The 9,415-nt window shown below is 42.9% G+C and overlaps 1 protein-coding gene across 2 annotated transcripts in view; it reads left to right on the top strand.

Annotated features, from left to right (window-relative positions):
* The first annotated feature begins 3,448 nt into the window (after positions 1-3,448).
* BLM (Bloom syndrome RecQ like helicase) overlaps positions 3,449-9,415 on the top strand; it is a 96,185-nt gene continuing 90,218 nt past the window's right edge. For both annotated transcript variants that reach the window (XM_008059517.2, XM_008059516.1), the window contains exon 1: positions 3,449-3,555. The gene's annotated coding sequence lies outside the window, so the exon portion shown is untranslated. The remainder of the gene's footprint in view (positions 3,556-9,415) is intronic.

The following is a 9,415-nucleotide window of genomic DNA, read 5'->3' as shown; positions in this document are numbered from 1 at the left end:
TGAGACTCCAACTCAAAAAAAAAAGGATTTGTATAATTTATTCTTTTTTGTGTGCTTTTGTTTGTTTTTCTAGTTGTTGCAGTAGGAATGACGACCACCTACTGATACCTACTGTATCTTACTCAGAAGCATAAGTTCCATGTAAATAACACTGTATATTCTGGGAAGAACTTTGTAGTCACCATAGACTAATTCAGACAGCTTCTTGCATCTTTTTAGAAAACATAACAAAAGGCAGACTGTACATAACTTTAAGTTTAATTAAGATCTTTCTCCACCTACCTGGCCTCTGAACAACGTTCTTTGTTTACTTTGCTCCTGATTGGTTGGGAGTGTAAATATACTTATCTCAGTAGCACAGTACTTTGAAAGTTCAATGTATTTTATATAATAGGATTTGTTCTTCCTAAGCCTTATTAACATACCATTGCAACCCCTAGGTCTCATTAAAAGTCTGTATTTAATGTTATGTAAAGGTAACATTCTCACATGTTCTAATGTCAAAAAATATTAACGGGCATACAATAAAGTCTTTCTATAACTCTTTCCTCCGTCTATGCGGTTCTTATCCCCCAACAGGTATCTATGATTATTAGCTTCCTAGTTATTAGAAAACTTTTGATGAATATGCAAGCTGATACGTATTAACATTATTTTCCCCCTCTTTTCTACTCTGACAGGGGCATACTATGCCCAGTTTTGCACATTGCTTTTTTTTTTCTTTTTTAAGTATGAGAGGGAATTAATTGGCTCATGTAACTGAAAAGTCCAGGACGTGGCTGACAGCACCACAGGGTCCAGGGCTTCAAACAATTACATCAGAATTCAATTTCTTTCCCTCTCTTGCCTACTCTCTCCTCTACAGTGACTTTATTCTAAGGCAGTTTCCCCGACCCTCTATCACTTGGTACTCCCTTCCAGTCCCAGTTCCAGGGAGACATCCTAACAGTTTGATAATCCCAACAGAAAGGTCACACCTAGTTCCCACATTCCCAGTAAATTCTAGGGAACGTACTGGGGAGGGTTCTCATTGGGCTAGCTGGAGTCATAGGCTCATCCTTGAACCAATCACCAAGGCCAAACCAATGGCATGTGCTGATTGGCCAGAATCAAGTCACGTGTCCAGCACTGGAACCCTAAGCTCGAGAAGGCAGTCCCATATGGCCGTGAGTCTCCAAGACTGAGAGTTAGGAATGGTAGCTCACCTGAAGGCGCTGTAAGTATAATGTCCTACACAGGCCAAAATGACAGATGTCTATTGCAAAAGGTGGTATTTTTGTCGTCTCCGTTTTTTTGGTGCTTTCATGCCTGAAAGCTGCTATTTTATGCCAAACACATGTAGGTGAGGCCACATATGGACTGGGAATTGGCCACTTGGAAAATGCACCAGGGTGGAGAGGGACTGTTCCGTGTTTTTCTTAGATTCTGTATTTGTCTATTTGGCATCCTTTAATCAAAGGACCAAACCAACAGCCATCTCCCTATGATCTTGATTTTGTGGGTGCTGAAATATTACGTATCCTCCAACTAGTCCCAAGTTTATACCTCTAACTACCTCCTTTACCTAACCCTCACACACCAAGCCAATATTTCCCCTGCCTAAATTAACCCAGTGCTAGGTATCAGACAACCAGGGACAGCCTCTGTGCCCCGAAGTCTGCAGAATTATTCAAACTAGCCAATACTAAACTCGTTCCCTTCCCTGCCCTGCCTTTCCCACTGAAACCAATAAAGGACTTCCAACAGTTTCCATTTAGCTTTAAGGTGAAGAGTAAACTTGGATTTGGTGCCATTTCCTCTCATGTATCATCTCTCCCTAATTTCTATTTTCATGACATTTCCTCAAAGGTGCCTTATAGTCTTTCCAGTTTACTGGCCTTTGCCTCCAAAATCATACCAAATAAATCTATGCTTATATCCCTTCTGGGTGCTCCCATAACAAATCAATATTCTTATCACTTGATCGACACTATTAGTGTACCTGTCCTCCCCTTCTACAGAATATGCACTTCATGAATGAGTTCCACAAGACCTAGCACAATGGCTGGCACTGGAGAAGGGCACAACATTGAAGTACAGTGAAGATAAAAGCAATAGGAAGCAGGCACGGTGGCTCACATCTGTAATCCCAGCACTTTGGGAGGCGCAGGCGAGAGGATTTTCTGAATCCAGGGGTTCGAGACCAGCCTGGGCAACTTGGCAAGACCTGGCCTCTACAATAAATGGTAAAAAAAAAAAAAAAAAAAAAGCTGGGGTTAGTGGCGCGTGCCTATACTTCCAGCTACTTGGAAGGCTGAGGTGGAAAGATTGCCTGAGCCCAACAGGTCGAGGCTGCGGTGGCCATTGAGTGTGCCACTGCAATCAAGCCTGGACGACAGAATGAGACTCAAAATAAAAATAAAATAAAAAAGGCAATAGGAGAGTTAAGGCAGTGTGAGACACAGGTAAGTTCAGGTGAATGGTCACCCCTCATTGAGTTGTTAGTATCTCGCTTATCACTGTGGTGCTGCCATTTGAGCCTGTGTTAGCGGCTTTTTTGGTAGATTGCTCATACCTTTACGTTGTTTCTATCTCGCTTCTTCCTAGACATTTTGCTATTAAAAATCGGCTTAATTCACTCTGTTTTTGCTTTTTCCTGTAGAGAAAGGTAGCATGAGGAGTAACTTAACAACGATGTGTTTTATGCGTGGCAGCGTTTTGTGTTTCCAACATTTGAAAACTCGGCAGATTTCACAAACCAAAAAAAGCCCCAAATAAAACAGGAGTCGATTTTCAGTATTTTTTTAAAAGACAGGAAAGCAGAAAGGGAGGGAGGACGGAAAGGAAGAAGAGAGGGAAGAGAGGAAGGAAGGAAAGTAAAGAAAGATCTGACATTACGGGGCCCACGTTTCTGCGTGGCAACAATCGAATGTGACCGAAGTATGGCTTCTCAGGTATTGCAGAAGTTCCCGGAAGCATCTGAGTTTGCGTAACCTTTCCTCCTGTCAATGACAATTTGTATCTGCTCCCGTAAAGGAATACGGGTTAGGTTTAGAGGCCAGCGTTGTGCGGGAGTGGAGAGACCAACAAAGTCTCGAAGAGAGAAACTGTCGGAGCCAAGCGTCGGGGGCGCAGAGACTTGGCCTGGCCTGGAGGAACTGGCAAGTCTCAGCTCCCCTCAAGCTTCGGGGTCTTTCATCCTCACCATAGCTCATGTTCCCGCAGCTAGTGTCATTTAAGGCATTTACTAACGCTGAGAAATACACCAAAAACAAAGACCCAAACAGCGCCGGAAGTCCCGGAGTGGAAGTAGTCACCTGACCTTCCTTTCCGGGCTCTGATTGGGCTTTGGGAATACGTGCCCCTCCCAGCGCCGTACGGCGACCCGGCCCCAGCAACCTGAAGGGGCGGGAACAAGTGTCAGAGAGCGTCGGTATTGGTCGGCTGCCTCAGGAACTCGGCCAATCGGAATCTGTTGGCTTCCGGCGCGAAGTTAGCTCGCGCTCGGCACCTGGGTGGTGGTTGCGGCGCGCGGGTTTGGATCCTGGTTCCGCCGACTTGTAGTGTGCGTGAGAGGTGAGTGCAGCGCGCAGAGCTACCCGGCCTGTCAACCTTGACTTGACCCTGCTCCCGGCGGCCGGGCCCAGCGTGGGGTTCCTCCGTTGCCCGCCCCGGTTCGCCTAGGCTCGCTGAGTCTCTCGTCTGGCGAGCATCTTGAAAGGAGAACAGAGACACAAATACGTTCCCAGATGGAGAAACTGAGGCCCGGGATAGGGGAGAACTGTGCCAGAGTCGTCAGGGGCGTCGATGGCAGAGCGGGGCTAGAACCTATTATGTTCTTGCTCATGTATTCCAGTCCCTAACATGATGCCTGGCACAGAGCAGTCACCGCTTAGTCTCAGCCGAGACCTCTGGCACTACCTCCATTTCTCTCCTGAAGGAAAATCGAAGCACTTTGTACTTTTTCTATGGCCTTCCACAATCATGAGCCAGGCCACTATTGTTTTTGAGTGTCTACTGTGTGCCAAGTACCTGGCACTCATTATCTTACCACTGTAACTTCACATTACCCCAGCAAAACCAAGTGGGCCGGGCGCAGTAACTCAAGTCTGTAATCCCAGCTCTTTGGGAGGCCGAGTCGAGAGGATTGCCGAGCTCAGGGGTTCGAGACCAGTCTGAGCAACTTGGTGAAACCTCGTCTGTACAATTAAAAAAAAAAAAAAAATCTCTAACCGGGCATGGTAGCGCGTGCCTGTGGTTCCAGCTACTTGGAAGGCTGAACAGAAAGATCACCTGAGCCCAGCAGGTGGAAGTTGCGGTGGCCGTGCCGAGCTCCAGCAAAACAAAAAACAGACAGCAAAACTGCAGCAGATTGCCTGGGTTCGAATTCTGGCTTTTTCACATACTGGCTCGGTGCTCTCCCCACATAAATACTAAGTGCCCTGGTTTTCGTGTCATTTGGGGGAAGTGGATTTATTTTACTTCCTGGAGTCTATGTTAGGACTAAACGACTTTATATATGCAATAAGTGCTTCAAAGGGTACCCAGTCCATAGTTATCATTTCCCAGAGAAGAGAGTGAAATTGTCCACATTTTAGACATGGAGAAATTGAAGCACCGAGATTGTCTCTGTGCTGAAACAGCACTTGGTGATTAAGTGCTAGAGACAGGATTTGATCTGAGAGCTGCCTGACCCCAAAGCATCAAGGTTTTCCCCCATACCATCATCTGCCCTTAGGTCACACAGCTTTAGGCACCTAATGGGTGGGATGGAGCAGGTGCCTGACTGCTCCTGGTGCCATCAGTGTAGATACATAGCATTCCTGTGCCACTGTCAAGATTAAAGGGTATGAATGGGAGAGACTGGGTGAGAGATCAGACAGTGGAGAAGGGAGAGGCAAAAGTGTCTGTTTAAGGAATAGTAAGTAGAATTAAATTGAATCAACATTTTGTTAGCTGAGCTGCTATACTGTCCGAAAGTAGCTTCTAGTTTACTAGGAGGAAATGAAATTTGTGGGTCTTGTGTCACTTTCAATGCCTGTCACCATGATAGGCACCTTATACATATAATTTACAACCCTAACAGTAATATGGAGAGAGCTATTGCCTTCATTTGACTGATGAGAAAACCAAGAGTTAAAAAAATTATACAAAGACCATAGTGTTAGATGTGTAGTAAAAGAACAATATGCAGGAAAATTCTCCATATTCACTGTAGGAGAGCTGGTATTACCTAGGGGCGCTGGAGAAGAGCTAAAGGGAATTAATGGGATTTTCAGTGTTTTATGCCTTTAAGAGAGAGAAATAGGACTGAATTTAACTTCTTAAATGTAGTTAGGTGCATGGATAGCATTCTATTTTCTGTATTTTTATCTATGTTTGAAATATTTGAAGTTAAAAGATCTAGATCTTTGAATTTATATATATATTTATCCCTCCCAAAATGTTGGGATTACAGGTGTGAGCCACTGCGCCCACCCTTTATGTGTGTGTGTTTCTTTTTTTTTTTTTTGAGTTGAAGTCTCACTCCTTTGCCCAGGCTGGAGGGCAGTGGCACGCATGCTCACGGCCATCCAAGCATCGACCTTTTGGGCTCCAGCGATCCTTCTACCTCAGCCTTCCAAGTAGCCGGAACTACAGAAGCGCGCTACCACACCCGACTATTTTTTATTTTATTGTAGGGACGAGGTCTCATCAAGTTGCCCAGGCTGGTCTCAAACATGCGGGCTCAGGCAGTCCACTCGCCTCGGCCTCCCAAAGTGCTGGGATTACAGGTTGAGCTACTGAACCCAGCCTATATTTCTTTTAAGAGAAGAAAGAATAGAACAAAGAAATCCAAGGTGATTGCTAAATAATCCTGGAAATTTAGTGCTGAAATTTGAGGCCTTTTCCCTTACCTATAGCATAAACTCTAAACTCCTTAGGTTGATACCTGAGGCCTTCTAGCAATCTGTTTTGCCTCAGCCTTTGTACAAATAGTGCATAGACTACTTTTCTTTACAACCTGAGTCCTGTCTGGAAGTTTCATTTATTTGTTCAAGATTCAAGTCTGTGTTATTTGAAAAGCTTTGCCATGGTTTTTCTGTTTTTCCTTCATCTGAGAGTCCATAGACATTTAAGAAAAGACTTCATTGTCAGACTTATCTCATTGCACTATAATTGTTTGTTGACATACCTATTTTCTGCTTCCTAGTCTAGAAGCTCCTTGAAAGCAGTAATTATGTCTTGCTCATCCCTGTACTTCAGTGTCTATCATGAGGCCTGGCACAGAATAGTCACTGAGTAAATACTAGCTGAATGAAAAATACGTATCAGCTGCGTGTGGTTGCTCATGCCTGTAATCCTAGCACTTTGAGAGACCGAGACGGGAGGATTGCTTGTGCCCAGGAGTTCAAGGCCAGCTTAGGCAACATAGCAAGACCTTGTCTCTACAAAAAAATTTTTTTAATTAGCCAGACATGGTGGCATGTGCCTCTAGCCCCAGCTGCTCAGGAGGCTGAGGCAGAAGGATGACTTGAGCCCAAGAGGTAGAGGTTGCAGTGAGCCGTGAGTGTGCCACTGCACTCTAACCTGGGCGACAGAGTGAGATTTCATCTCAAAAAGAAAAGAAAAATACACATCAAAGTCAGAGTGCAGAAGATCTTAGAGTTATAACATATGGACTTAGTCCTCTAGAATGACAAGGAACTATTGAGTTTACTTTGTTTAAAAATTCCTGTATTTTATTGAAACATTCTCAACATCAAAAAAATTACAATTATGCTAGGTGCAGTGTCTTATGCCAACTTTGGGAGACTGACACAGGAGGATCCCTTGAACCCAGGAGTTCAAGACTAGCCTGGACAACATAGCAAGACCTTGTCTCTATTAAAAAAGAAAAAAAAGAAACTTGGAAAAAAATTTGCAGTCATAATTCCATCTTTCAGACACGTCAGCTACTTTTATTTTTCATGAGTTCATTCAAAATTTTAGGTACAAAATTAGCTAGCCGGATTAAGCAATACAGATTTCTTAGGTAGCTATAACTACATAATGTATTCATGATTTAGTGCTTTGCTTTTTTCTTTTCATTTTTATTTTTTTTAGTGAGAAAACCAGATTTATTGAGAGGACAGAGAAGCTCCCACACTCAAAAAAAAAGGATAGTTATAAAATATTATAAAGTTTAATTATACACTAAAATTATATTGTATAAATAGTAAATGTAAAGACTAATTATAAAATCATATTTATACATAACCATCATCCAGATCAAGAAATAGAACATGAATGAAGTACCCTAGACGTGTACCTTCCTCATCATACCTCCTACACTAGAGATGACTATTCTCTTGATTTTTGTGATAATTTTCTTGTCGTTATAGTTTACCTCTATCTATGCCTCTATAAATACACAGTTTAGTTTTGACTGGTTTTGAATTCTATAAATGGGATGATACCATATGTATTCTGTGTGTTTCTTGTTTGGCTTAACATTGTGAGATTCTTTCATATTTAGATAGAATATTTAAAGATTTTTAAAAATAATCTTTACAACTTTAAAGTAAAGTTTTAATAAATTTTTTATTGCTGTAAAACACTCCATTGTATGATTATACTGTAGTTCTATTCTACTGTTTTGTTTTGTTGTAACTTATATTGTGGTAAGAACACTTATGACCCTGCTAACTGATCTAGCCTCTGAAGTGTCTTATGTGTGCAATATCATATAACCACAGTGTTGCACAGTATATCTCTCGAAAATATTCCTTTTGCATTACCTACACATTATCCCCCTTGGTTAGCAACTTCTTGTTTCCTGAATCTCTCTGCCCCTGGCAACCACTATTCTACTCTCTGCTTCTATGAGAATCATGCAGTTTTTGCCTCCTCTGACTGACTTAGTTCACTCAGCCTAACGTCTTCAATGTTCATCCATGTTGCCTCATGCTACAGGATTTCCTTCTTTTTAAAGGCTGAATAATATTTCATTGTATGTGTGTACCACCTTAAAGGAAATCCTGTTTCCTCATTGCTCTCTATCCATACAATACTTCACTGTCACCAAATATGTGGTGGGTTTTTTCCTCAATAGTTCAATCCAGTTCTCCAGCAGATAACAACTGGGTGTCCTATAGTTTAACTCAGTTCTTTTTTTATTTTTTTAAGTTGGAGTCTCACTCTGTCACCCAGACTGGAGTGCAGTGGCCGCTCCCGGCCACCACAGCCTTGACCTGCTGGGCTCCGGCAATCCTTCTGCCTCAGCCTTCCAAGTAGCTGGAACTACAGGCGCACGCTATCACACCCGGCTAATTTTTGATTTGTTGTAGAGATGAGGTCTCGTCAAGTTGCCCAGGCAGGTCTTGAACCTGCGGGCTCAGGCAATCCACTCACTTTGGCCTCCCAAAGTGCTGGGATTACAGGCTAAGCCACCGAGCCCGGCCAGTTTAACTCAGTTCTAATACCAACTGCCTGGAGTTAGTGCAGGCCCCATATGTTAAGGACTCGGTCCTATAAGACCCTCCCCAGCCCTCTGTGCTGCAGACTCCAATCACAAGGGGTGAATCCCCATGTCACTCACATCTGTTCAACTTGACTACAAATGGAATCTTGAGCTTCCTACAGCCTCCTTGTTGGGTTTGATTATTTACTAGAACAGTAAACAGAACTCAAAAACAGTTTATTTTCTATATTACTGATTTACTATAAGAAGATATTACCCCACATCTTTAAAATAAAAAAGAAAAAAGTAAATTAAAAAAAAAAAGATACAACGCAGGAGCAGTCAGATGGAGGAGATACATAGGGCAAGGAATGTGGGAAGGGACATGCATGTCCACACCCTCGCCAGGTGCATCACCTTCCCAGCACCTCCTCATGTTCACCGCCCAGAAGTTCACTGAACCCTGTCCTTTTGGGTTTTTATGTAGGCCTTCTTACCTAGTCATGGTTGACTAAACAATTGGTCATTGGTGATTAAGTCAGTCTCCAGCCTCTTTTCTCTACTCGGAGGAAGTTTTTATTTAACTACATACAAACTATTGGGTCAAAGAGCGTGTATACCTTTTCCTTTACTATATAACGCTAAATTGTTTTCAGAAGTAGTTGCACTTCCACCAATGTATTAGACTTTTCATTGCTCCACATCCTTGTTAGTACTTGATACTGTATTTTTAATTTTTTGCCAATCTGGTAGGTGTGTGTATAGTAGTATTTCCTTGTGGTTTTAATTTTCCTGACTGTTAATGAAGTTGTATACCCTGTGTTGATGAGCCATTTCATCTTTTTAAAAATCCTTGTTGGAGCTGGGCTCGGTGGCTCAGCCTGTAATCCTGCGCCTTTGGGAGGCTGAGGTGAGTGGATTGTCTGAGCCCGCGGGTTCGAGACCCGCCTGGGCAGTGAGACCTCATTTCTACAATAAATCAAAAAAAATCAGCCGGGCGTGGTACCGCATGCC

This window comes from Carlito syrichta, unplaced genomic scaffold (genome assembly GCF_000164805.1).
Source record: "Carlito syrichta isolate Samal-C Ts95f unplaced genomic scaffold, Tarsius_syrichta-2.0.1 Scaffold304234, whole genome shotgun sequence".
Taxonomy (NCBI): Eukaryota; Metazoa; Chordata; class Mammalia; order Primates; family Tarsiidae; genus Carlito; species Carlito syrichta.
The sequence above is the reverse complement of the archived record's forward strand: the minus strand, read 5'-3'. Positions and strand labels throughout refer to the sequence as shown.